Source organism: Mytilus galloprovincialis, chromosome 9 (assembly GCF_965363235.1).
Source record: "Mytilus galloprovincialis chromosome 9, xbMytGall1.hap1.1, whole genome shotgun sequence".
Lineage (NCBI taxonomy): Eukaryota > Metazoa > Mollusca > Bivalvia > Mytilida > Mytilidae > Mytilus > Mytilus galloprovincialis.
The window spans coordinates 23,662,065-23,675,825 of NC_134846.1; positions in this window are offsets into that span (position 1 = coordinate 23,662,065).

The following is a 13,761-nucleotide window of genomic DNA, read 5'->3' on the forward strand; positions in this document are numbered from 1 at the left end:
GTGTCATCCGCATATAACAACAGATACAATTTATAATACACTTCAATATCATCATTGTCAAACAGTAAATGAGACATATTACAAACATCATTCAGACCACTATAAGCATGTGACATAAAATCCGTCAAATCATTAAGAAAGATAGAAAATAATAGGGACGACAGGTTTTCACCCTGCCTCACACAAATATTAGATGCAAAAAAATCTGAACAATTAGATCCATCTCTTACACAAGATTTTGCATTTTTATACAAGTTTTGTAATACAATCAGTAATTTACCATCTATACCATTGCGTAACAATGTTTGCTATAATAATATTCTGTTAACAGAGTCAAAAGCCTTACAAAAATCAACAAAGGCACAATACATTTTTTTTTCTTCTAAATAAATACAAATCAATGAGACATTTCAAATAAAAGATATGATCAACAGTGCCATACCCCTTTCTGAAGCTTGCCTTTCTTCACATAATCAGAGGTGGATTTAGCGGGGGGGGGGGGGGGGGGGCATGGGGCCCGCCCCCCCTTTTTGTGAAAAAAATTGGTTGCTTATATAGGAAATCACTAAAGCGTGACGGGAGCGGGTCGTCTTTTTCATAAGTGGGGGCCCTCTTGGGCAGTCAGTGGGCCTCCACTTATGAAAAATTCTGGGTCGGCCACTGATAATAATCCTAAACTTTCCAAATAATTGAACAATCTTTTCATCAAAATACATGTAAACAATTGTCCATAACAACTCAATATTGTAATACCTCTATAGCTGTCAGAATTTGCAGGATCACCTTTCTTTTCAAAAATAGGCAGCATGAATACCTACGCGTATGAATTTATCGCAAAAGCCGATACTATAGTATCGTATATATATATACTACTTGAGCCGACATGTTTCCATGTTTTCTGTACTTGGATAGGCTTTAAAACACGACCTATGATACTTTAATTGTTTCAATGGAATCAGTTTGCTTGCATCAAATTCATCATAAAGGCGGCGATAAACAGTTCCATGTTTCACATTTATTTATTTTCTATATTTTTGCGGCGGTGTACCAATTGATTTAAAATTAGTCTTTTCTAAAAACTCAACAAGAAAACAAAAGTTACTAAAACATAAAATGTGTACTTAGTCAAAAATCTAGACACAAAAATTGATATAAATCTATATTCTTACATACAAAATTACACAAAATACAGTTTAATTCTTTATAAAAACACACAAAATAATAAGTCAGGGCAAAATAGGAAAAGGGAACGCGACACGACTTATTGAGGTGGAAATTTAATAGGAAAACTGTCATAGATTATGATGAGTATTATAAAAAGGTCCGTAAAAGTTTATTTGTATGCTCTGTCAAACTTTTATATGTTTAAACTTCTTACATATTAATTGTTCCACTAATTTTTCTGAAAATTTACTACTGTTGAAATATATAAGAAAAGTCATATACTTTGACAGACGGTAAGATTGGAAAAAATGTCACATACATTTGAAAATCGCCTAATTCACTCGATTTAAATGTTGATATGGTATTAAAGTTTGATGTTAAACTAAAGCTGATACATTACTGTTTCATTTAATAACAACAGTTTGCTGATATATTTATTCGGGCATTTATAATAAGCGTTCCAGTGTTTGAAAAATATCGGAAAGTCACACTTTATCGCAATTTTACAAACAAATGCACCGTCGGAAATTTCTACGACAGGGCTAAAATGAAAGTATAACGTTTACTTTATATTCATGTGAATTTTCAGCCGTGAGGTATTTCGGTTCATTAACTCTTTAAATAAGCGATTTTTTCTGATTTGTCACTCCACTATGACGCTCGAATAGAAAAAAGTAAAAAAAGCCAAAATAAAGTACGGAGGCCTAGAATAAAATGATAGACAAGTAAAAATTAGAGAATTAAATGTTCTTTTTATTCTAAAAGGAAGGAATGAGCAAACAAAAGAATGCATCAGACATGAATTTGAATATTGATATTGAAGGAAAACACGTTTGTTTGAGACACATAAGTTGTTTGCTGAATGTCAGTGGGAAAAATTAAATTCTCATTCAGCAAGATACACATAGAATTACAGTTGCGCAATCTGAAAATACGCACGCTAGCACAACAACAAAACAACAACAACAAATTATTTATTTGAAGCAGGGAAAACAGTAGGTTACAACGAGCTGATATTCCCTGAGGCCCTCGCGTAAAAATAACAGTAAAAGTAAACCAGATATTCACCAAGCTTTTTTAATACATCCGTACTAAAATCATTATTAAAGATAACACTTTTTAAGTGGTATACATACATTACTAAGACCCATCAAAGTAAATTTTGCTGACAATGTTTGATTGTCATCAGGTCATATCTATTTTGATTAATACTTGCATTGTTTGATTTTGTAGAATCAATTTTAAGAATGGTTTATAAATTATAAATCCAACTAAACGTTCCCGTAATTGAACTATTATTGCTGAATGGATTACACTAAAGACTTGAAAGTGGACCTGAAAAGACCTGACTAGACCGGAAGATATATACGACTCAAATTATTCAAGTTGCAATAATATAATTTTGGATGTAACGCGTCTTCTGATTGGCTGACGTCGTTTTGTTTATTAGCTCATAGACATAATTTTGTCATGTGACCATGCATGACGTCATCAACTATTTTTCATGGTTTACTCCGGTATAAAATGGAATTTTGAATTAAATTATAAGAAATGACTGTAATATTATTCTATTCGAAATAACGTGGTGCACACTTTAAAAACTAGAGGCTCTCAAGAGCAGGGATGGGGTTGATTACTTTAAAATGTAATCGATTAAATTACAATTACTTTGCTAATAAAATGTAATCAATTACATTACAATTACACCCTACTTCATATGTAATCGATTACATTAGATTACTTTTCTGTATTGTAATCATGATTACTTTAGATTCCTTATGATTACATTGTATATTGATATATCAAAAGCCTTAATTTATTCATCTTTTTAAAAGAACTTATAGACAAGTACAATGTAACATGTGTAATTTGAAAAAGATAAGATAAGATAAGATAAGAAATTTTATTTCAAGTCGGGTTTCATTAAATACAAACGTAAGCTCTGTAGAGCTTTTTGACGACAAAAAAATAGTTATATACAAGTGTCCCTTCTCTATGTAAAAGATATAACTTTATTTTTACTACAAATTGTAACCAACTGCCTAATGAACAAAAAAAATGAAAATAAGGAAAATTAATTAAGTATAGTTTTATTGTCTGTTGGGACATAATTGACACATCCATTAATGTTTTTACAGGTGTTAATCACTACTTCCATTTTTTTAAACAAACAATAGGTGAGCTTGGGTATTAAAATTTTATTGTCTTAATAACAATATCAATAAAGTTAAAAGTGGTTGATTGTCATTATTTGTTTGAAAATGTTTAATACTTGATCTAATTAGTAATAAATAGAATTATTGTCAGGTGAAAACACAAAACAGTTTTGTAACTTAGGAAAGATTATTCATATATTAAGAAACAGTTTATTGTATTAAAAGATTTTTTGTATTGATGAAACTTCTGACGTGACCTATTGTTTACTATGCATATTGTTTGTAATATTATGCCATATGTATACGCTGTACATGTACTTGTTTATACTAGTGAGCCTTAAGGCTCAAAGTTAATAAAGAATGAAAATAAGAAAAGCACATATTATACACGAATTTATGGAAAATAAAATTTATTCAATTTTGTCAATAAATGAAACCTGGTTTTAACTTCCATTTTGAATTAAGTGGGCTTATATATTTATGCAGACCAGGAACTAAATGTTTTCTGCATTTGAATATCAATGTAGTTATGTAAAAATATTGGGTAAACTGATATGAAATTGGAGTTAATATCAGCAGTTTTCAATCAAGGGAAAAAAATGCTTTCAAGGCATATTCTTGTATCATAAGTGCTCAATCTCACAAAGAAATATTGGAGAGTAAATTTCCTTTTGTAAACTGTTAACAAAATAAAACACTTGGATATACAGATTTGTTATATAGATGATCACATTAAACAAGGTCCCATCATTGTGAATACTAGTTTCATGATTTTTCATTCAAGCTTTACATTTTTTTATTTTCATCTTGTCTATCAAAAACTATTTTCATATATATATACAAGATTTGTAATCAGCAAGTAATCATATGAATGTAATCTTAAAGTAATCTAAAAGTAATCATGATTACACCTGTTTTTTGCCATGTAATCGATTACATTATGATTACTTGTAATCAGAAATGGCATGATTACTGATTACATAGGATTACACTGCAAAATGTAATCGATTACAGCTGATTACGATTACTAATTACGATTACCCCATGCCTGCTCAAGAGCCTGTGTCGGTCACCTTGATCTATGTGCATATTAAACTATGGACACAGATAAATTCATGACAAAATTGTGTTTTGGTGATCATGATGTGTTTGTAGATCTTACTTTTTTACTGGACATTCTTCTTGCTACAATTATCTCTATCTTTAATGAACTTGGCCCAGTAATTACAGTGGAAACTATATTCTAAAAATTTACAAACATTTACGAAAATTGTTAAAATTGACTTTAAAGGGCAATAACTCCTTAATGGGTTAACTGACCATTTTGGTCATGTTGACTTATTTGTAGATCTTACTTTGCTGAACATTATTGCTGTTTACAGTTTATCTCTATCTATAATAATATTCAAGATAATTAGCAAAAACTGCAAAATTTCCTTAAAATTACCAATTCAGGAGCAGTAACCCAACAACGGGTTGTCCGATTCGTCTGAAAATTTCAGGGCAGATAAATCTTGACCTATATAATAGATTATTTTACCTCATGTCAGATTTGCTCCAAATGCTTTGGTTTTCACACATTTTTTAAACTAGATACCCCAATGATGATTGTGGCCAAGTTTGGTTAAATTTGGCCCAGTAGTTTCAGAGGAGAAGATTTTTGTAAAAGTTAACGACGACGGACGACGACGACGGACGCCGGACGCCGGACGCCGGACGCCAAGTGATGAGAAAAGCTCACTTGGCCCTTTGCGCCAGGTGAGCTAAAAACCAGATACGCGGGTTATTGAGTGTGCACCACATTTTTGATGTTATTTAAGAAATAATTATTTCATGCCATGCTCTATGCTCATTTTAACATGGATAGGCATTATATTTGTTAGTATCTTAATACCGAGCGTTAGCGAGATATTAAATGATTACAAATATAATGCCTACTCATACCGTTTTATTTTCAAAACTAATGTCTTGTTGGCTGACTTCTTCGGGAAACGAAACTACCTTCAGTAGTGGTATTGATCCAGCGATTGTAAAAAAACTACTAAGATACAAGGATTACATGTTTATGCCTTACGCTAAAGGCTCGTTTTGTTTAAAGATGACGACTCATTATAAAAATGTTAAATACATGTGCTGCGTCATTTAACAAAAAAGTTTCTATTAACGACCTTATTTATATTGGTTGACTTAAAAAAAATCGTTATTGAGTTTATCTTATCATATAATGATAATTTACTCATATATTTAACAAAAATCAGTGAATCTCCCACTTCATTTTGGTCTTTTATTTTTTTGCAAAATGTATCAATGAGGTAAAGTGTCCGACAAGAAAAGGAAAATGTGTGTAGAGAAAAGTCAAAGTGTCAAATGATTTCAAGTACATTGAATCGTTATATGAGAGATCGTATCCGTATCTAAACGTTTATTTCATGATTGATTGATTTATAATTTTGTTTACTTTACTACTAGTATTATTTTTATGACTTGGATAGGTAGCCAATAACTTCCTTGTAAAGGAAAGTGTACAACATACGCCGTTGAAATGGGAGATATGACATTTAATATTGTAAAATTGTCTTTTGCAATATTATTATCCACATACATATTACACGGTAAGAATTTCATTTTACATTTTTTTCTTTCGTAAATTAAACCAAAATGTCCATGCAAACATGTATGTGTATCTTAAGTGAAAAAACAACAACAAAAAACCAAACACCGGAACAATTCATTCATATAAATACAAAGTCATAGACAATAGTTTTTTCATTATAGTATAACTTTGATTATATATAACGAACGAAATTTGACTAAAATGCATTATACTGTTTTGTCTGTTTTTATAAAAAAAAAAAAAGGTCAAACTTGTTTATAATGATTAGATGAAATACACTGAAACAGTTCTTTGTACTACGAACAATTGTTACTATAATAATTTATTAATCAATCAGTGAAAATATTTTCATTATTTAAAAGCTACTGTTGATAGAACTGAAATGCACTTTTTTATATAACAAATACTTAAAATAGCTAGCTAAAACTCCCACTTATATGAACCATGTTTTAGTTCGTAAATCACGATTATAAAAAAATTACCGTATTAAAATGATGCTTGCCATACTCAATGTAATTAATTTGCTGTCATGAAAGTGTCTTCCTACTATAAATCTTATAATGCACGGCTTATTATTGTTTTGATATCGTCTAATAGGGTTTACCCATGGAAGGAGGCTATTTGACAACAGGCCCTTTTCGAAAATTTCTTATTTCATCATTCAAAGTCATTTATCTCGCTACGAAGAAGTTGCTTGCCCAGGGTAGGAAGGATTAGCCGGCCGTTAGCATTTTTTACTCCCCCCAACCCCGAAATTAGGTATGTGCCTATCCAAAGTCAGTAAGGTAGTTAAATTTCTAGTTTAAATTGTCTTATATTGGTTATTTTGGGGCCTTTTATTGTTGACTTTGCTCAGTGTTGAAGTCCGTACAGTGACACATAGTTGTCAATTTCTGTGTCATGGGTCTCTTGTGAATAGTTGTCATACCACATCTTCTTTTTTATATTAATCGTGATGCTTCCGACGGCTCTACACGTTTGTGATTAGGTCAGATTACGGGGTACAACTTGCGAAAGATTTATGATATTTTTGTATGCAGTTGTATTAGCATCCGCACATCTCATATCCACCTACATTATCTGCTCCCTCAGTTATTGCCTATCGACTTTGAATGTCTAAACATGGTAAAGTCTGTGATAAGATCAGTGGGGGACACGCATCTAAAACGATTTTTTTCATTTCAAGTGATATTATTTGACCCTGCTCTTTCAATCTTTTGACCTTTAGTGTTTTGCATGATTTACATGCTTAAATATTGCGCTCTTGATTTTAACAATTACCTTTTTTCTTATTTGCGCAGTTCACAACACTTGGATGACTTCTAGTATACGCTAGAGCACAATCACTTTTGAAAAGTACAATAACAAAAATACCGACCTCCTGGAAAAAATCGAAACGGAAAGCCATTTATCAAATGAAAATATCAAAAGCTCAAACGCATCAAACGAATGGAAAATACAGGTATTTCTGTCTGTAGAAAATGGTGGACTAAACCTAGTTTAAAAGCAAGTTATTACAACAACAACATAGGTACTTAAGGCGAAAGTGAAAGTACATATGTAGAATGCCCTCCGGATTCTCATTGTATCTATCTTATTTAGGACGGTATTTTGTAAATAATTTTCTTATTGATTCTCATTGGCTCAACTGAACATTGATAAAGGGACAAATAAAGAAATTTGGATGATTTGATATCAAAGTTGATATTATTTTTTACATTCGGTTTAAAGAAATATCGGTTCTATATTTGTTCCCTTCTTTATCATTACAGTGTCTTGAAAATGATGGTCAAGATCTTAAAAACGCGTCCATTCTAACCGATTATAAGGGTTACAATTGTTATTGGAATTCAAAGCTTTACTCAATAAAGTAAGTGAGAACATTCAATAAATTATGGAATACAATAGTAACAAATTACATTTTTAGACACAGTTGTTATTGTTAAATCTGTTTTTTCGATCGTTTATTCTATATTCTGTTTTGAGCTGGTCCAAAATATTTATTTTTCGAGTTATTTGTTTACCTTGGTTCACAGTTACATTATAGTTATTGTTGGTAATCATCTTTCTCACCACTGTTTCCATTCGTTTCACGTATATGAAGTAGTGTTGGTTGCTCGATTATGTCTTGGTTTAGATCAACCTTGATGTTGATATCTTGTATTTTTCTTATTCATAAGTAAGAATGTTGTTGTCTGTTGTTTTTCTACTAATGAGTTTGAATGTCCCACTTTTATCTTGCGCATCTCTATTAACAAAATACTGTGAAACGTCCCAAATTGTCTGGCATTGATCCTTTGTTACAAGTTTAAGATATATGCTTATTTTTCAAAACAATGTTAAGGTATAACCTATATATCAAATTTCCATTGACATTTTCAAGAGATATAAGAAAATGCAATATGAGTTCCAACTCTCCATCCAAGTCTGAAATTGTAACAAGACAACATAGAACGCAAAGAAATTTATCGATTCCAACATTTTCGTAAACCTAAATAAAAGATGATTTCATATCTTTTTCACTCATTATAATTCTCAGATATAAACATCAGAGAACAACAAATAAATCACCCTGTCCTGTGAAGATGAAAAAGAGCAAATAAAATGTATTTCTTTTATTTTGATTTAAAGGATTGACCTATGAAAGACTGCTATGCGAAAATTCGGAAACAGAATTAAACTGTCTGGGTGGAGACGAAATAGAGGATATTAATATTACATTTCATGATGTAAATAACTCTTGTAGTCCTACGGATAACGATTATCCAGGAACCATAGCTCTCAACTCAACATCTTACCCATCTTGTTTTGGCCACAGCTCGTGTGTATTTACAGACAAAATGATCAATGTTTCACATTTAGTTGCAGACAAAACACGGAAACTAACCATTAACTATCACTGTGTTCGTAAGTTAATTTTGTGATTTTTGAGGGACACTTCCTTGAGCATCGAAGAGTGCAGGTAACACTGTAAATTCAGATTAAGCATGGACTTTACATGCTGTACAAGTAATCCTTTACGAGGTATTTAATACATTAATCAAATTCAAAAACTGTTTGTCATTGTATCTAAGTTTATTTACTAGTTTATGAAGAGATTTATTGCAACGTTTTTTTTATAAAAGGAAATTCTGTTAATATTTTATCGCCTGTGATTATACCACGGTAGCTCTTTGATTCCCGTCACTGGTATAGAGAGTTTTGCTAAAGCTTCCGCTTCAAGTTTCAGACAGCATATTATCAATCATAAGAACAAACAAAAAATACAATCAATGACAAGTGTCAGAAACATAGAAAGGACAAGCAATGACGATTGCACCAAACAGTCATTTCACTCAAAAAACAAATAACCAATTTCGAAAAAAAATAATTAAATTTAATAGAGAAAGACAAACACAAACATGGCGGTATCTTCATATGGCATTTAAAGGTTCAATATATTTTCGAACCTCACATTATATGATAAAACTGGTGGTGCATTGAATGTGAACGAATCCTATAAACAATTTACTGGTAATCAAATGAATTGAAGGTCTTTGGCATTAGTGCTAGTTGCCCTGAACAAAAACTAACTTAAATAAAGGCAACAGTAGTATACCGCTGTTAAGGTCTAGACGACATACATTCCGACTTTCTAGATTAAATAAACTCGCTGATTCCCACCGTCCTTGTTAGGCTAGAACACGAACCTCGTAATTCCATGTACGATGGACCAAAGTCAGTCGAGTAACTAAAAACATCGCATTTAATCGATTTACGTTTATGAATTCCAGTCCAACCAGTGCATTGCCTAAAACACGTTATTTTTTCATTGCCCTATCAAATATTTAAAAAATATTTTGAGTGCGTACAAATTATGATTACATGAACAGATCTAGACGTAGGCTCGACATGCTCGAACTATTCTTGAAATTGACGACCGTTTCTCTAAAATACCACCTCGCATTAATGCATTATAATTAATATTTCTACCAAAATGTACACCATCTCTTTATGAATATTCATAAAACATCTATAATTAATGCGTAATTCATTTCATTCTTTAAAAACAGACACGTAAATTATGATTTTTGAAAGGTTTGAATCTTAAATCGAAAAATTCAGTCATAATTTAAAAAAAAATCATATTTTAGTCAAACAATTAACAAGAATACAATAAAATTAAAGTACCACAGTACCTTAGTCAAATATAACTGCTCACAATAGAAACAGGGGATTAACACGATCAATACAAGTTCCTTATGCGACTTATTTAACTAAAAAAAATCTGAGAAAGATGATGTATTTAGCACTTTCAGTCCATGAAGATTTGTAAAACCCTGTGGATTCTTTAAAAAATACAAAATTCTAATAAATGCAAATTCATCATGTTCATTAATGTTAAATTCTCATTTGCTTATCATACTCGCCGCCTTATGTCCTCTAAATAAACTCATCATAGATACCAGGACTAAATTTTGTATATACGCCAGACGCGCGTTTCGTCTACAAAAGACTCATCAGTGACGCTCGAATCCAAAAAGTTAAAAAGGCCAAATAAAGTACGAAGTTGAAGAGCATTGAGGACCAACATACTCTAATTTTCTATTAGAATATATAGTTATTTTTATAAATTTGCTATTGTACTATGATTGTTTTACGAAGGTTAAGAGAAAAATAATGACCATATTTTGATTAGACTTTTAATTATCGATCTTATCAAAAACAATCGTCCGTCTTGTTTTCTTAATGATTGTACAACATATCCTCTATATATTTCATCAAATGTCATTTTGAAAATCAGGGCATTGTTTTCAAGCTAACTATTACTATCATAGGAACAATACATGTCTTCCATCTATTATACATTTTGATGTCGCAAAATATAATATTGACATGTATGACGAAAACAAAAAATTCGCATCCATATGCCGGTAACTCCGTCATTTGTTCTTTAACAATGTTCAGTTATCTCAAGTTAGTAAATGATGCCAAACAAGAAATTGTGCACATTTATTATATCTCACTGAAGGTTTTTCGATAACCTATCTCGTATAATTACAGGTCCGCCTACTAGTATCCGCAATCCTAAGAGAAAAACAACGTGTCCCTACAATATTGGGTCAGTAAAATGTGGTAGTCGACAAAATACAATAGAATTCAACTCAGTTCAACTAATGCAGTATTTATTGTATTGTGAAAAGCACACCTTTTATGAACAGTGCACAGAATTGATTCATCAAAAAGTAAACGCATCCTGCAATGGTTACAATACTTGTAAACCTAATATTTGGACCACATCAGTCAATACATTTGATGATTGCATCAGAATACCAAAGTTTGTACATATCTCATTCAGTTGTAAAGGTTTGTCTAGATATGTTAATATTTATATAACTTATGACTCATTTTCAATCGTCGGTCATTAACGTTTATTTAAAAAAAAAAAACATACTAAGTTTAGTAACAAACAAACAACTACACACTGAGCTCAACATGTAGAACATATGGTGGTGCTCAAGAAAGTAAAACCTAGTTAAAAGGTCGGGAAAAGTGGGACGGGATTGTAGTTACGAAAATTGAAACATATCCGTTGTCATCTGTAAATCTGATATCCCATAACCATCAACCGACTTAAATTTACAAAGGAGTGATTTCAACTTTACCATTGAGAAAGCTTGGATTTCTAGCTTCTATTTGAGCAGCAATCCACTGTCAAGTAAATCATAATAGGGAATAGAAGCCTTAGAAAATCAGATCGAGGTCAAGAGATATACCCGTATGCAGGCGCTGCTGGATTATTGCTAAATCTAAAGTGGAACGTTCACAATTTTGAAGCCAAATGTGGAGTTCTGTTGTAAACAAACACTCATTTTCAATTTCTAGAAGCAAATTAAGATTTGAGGCAGAATTACCTGTATCTCATGTATCTGCTGTTGTTTTTATCCTAAGATCAATTGGATAGATGCGTTCAATATAGTCACTAAATTGAGAGAAAATGATCTTTATATGGGAAAGGGACTAAAAAGGATACTGCTAACTTTTAGTCTTCCTTGTTAGGGAGATCATAACAAGTTAGCCCCATATGAACAAAGGAAAAAAGTCGACAAGAAGAGGTCCCACGGGAATATTGTTGATTGTTAAAAAAACAAAAAACACGTCTTCTAATCGTAGCAAATATGGTACCATCGGTATAAGGAAATATAAGGATATAAACTTTATCATCGGTATAAGGAAATATAAGGATATAAATTTTATCATCGGTATAAGGAAATGATTCGTAAATATAACTCAACATGCATACATCTTATGCGTTCAGGTATTTCATATCCAATCTTTAATGGTAATATTCTTTACAAAGCACAAAAATGTCAGTATTCACCTCAAAGCTTACAAAACCTTTAAACAGACTTATTAAGATGGGATATAGTTACGATACTGTTGTCAGGTCATTAAAGATTGCATATTTTGGCTTTAATATTGATTAACTTATAGCGTCTTTGCATCGGAACTAAACACATTTATTTAAAAAAAAAAATGAAAAAAAAAAATGAAGACATAATCTTTCAATCAGTTTAATTGATGTCTGGAGCCGGTATGTCAGTTAACTGCTAGTAGTCTGTTGTTATTTATGTATTATTGTCAATTTATTTATTTTCTTTTGTTACATCTTCTGACATCGGACTCGGACTTCTCTTGAACAGAATTTTAATGTGCGTATTGTTATGCGTTTACTTTTCTCCATTGGCTAGAGGTATAGGGGAGGGTTGAGATCTCATAAACATGTTTAACCCCGCCGCAATTTTGCGCCTGTCCCAAGTCAGGTGCCTCTGGCGTTTGTTAGTCTTGTATGATTTTTAACTTTTAGTTTCTTGTGTACAATTTGGAGTTTAGTATGACGTCCATTATCACTGTACTAGTATACATATTTTTAAGGGGCCAGCTGAAAGACGCATCCGGGTGCGGGAGTTTCTCGCTACATTGAAGACCTATTGGTGGCCTTCGGCTGTTGTCTACTCTATGGTCGAGTTGTTGTCGCTTTGACACAAACCCCATTTCCTTTCTCAATTTTATCAATCCAGATGCATTTTGATAACGTCAGTTTCAGAGAATCAATGTAAAGGGTCAGTGTTTGATTTACAATGTAGGATCTATCCCTCCCTAAGACAGAATACTAGGATCTCCGTTGACCATTGTTTTTTATGAAACAAAGCAGGACCAACTCTTTTAATTTGTCTTCTAGTTTGGAACTGGTTTTACTTGTGTAAAGTGTGAAAAAATCAATATTTTGATACTTTTGCATGATGAAAGAGTCTTAGATCTTTTTAAATTGTAAGTATCCACATGTGATTCACACCACGTCAAGGAAAGTTAATTTCACAATAACTTTGGAACCCGACTTTGATTTATAATAAAATTGATGTTAATTTTTTCGGTATTTTTCCAAATCTCTTTAACTGATGATTTATTTAACATTTTATAATTACATTTATAAATGTGATATCAACTCCTAGACGTATGCTTGTGTATATCTAATGTTATTTTATTCTGCAAAACCAACAACAATTTCATTTATTGTTTTAATAAAAGTTAACGCCATAACATAATTTGATGCTATTTCTTTGTGTTTTAATGACGCAGACATGATAAAAAATGAAAATGTCAATATTGCAGTGAAAAATAAGGTAAAAAATGTCTTTTTTTTAATTATAACATAGATTTTACATAAATCATTTTAAGCAATGTCTGCTGAACGTTCATAGCAAGATTACATTAGGGTATGAGGTAGCATAGCACCTCCATCAGGATAGCTCAAACCGAATTTTTGAAAACTAAGGATGTATAAAC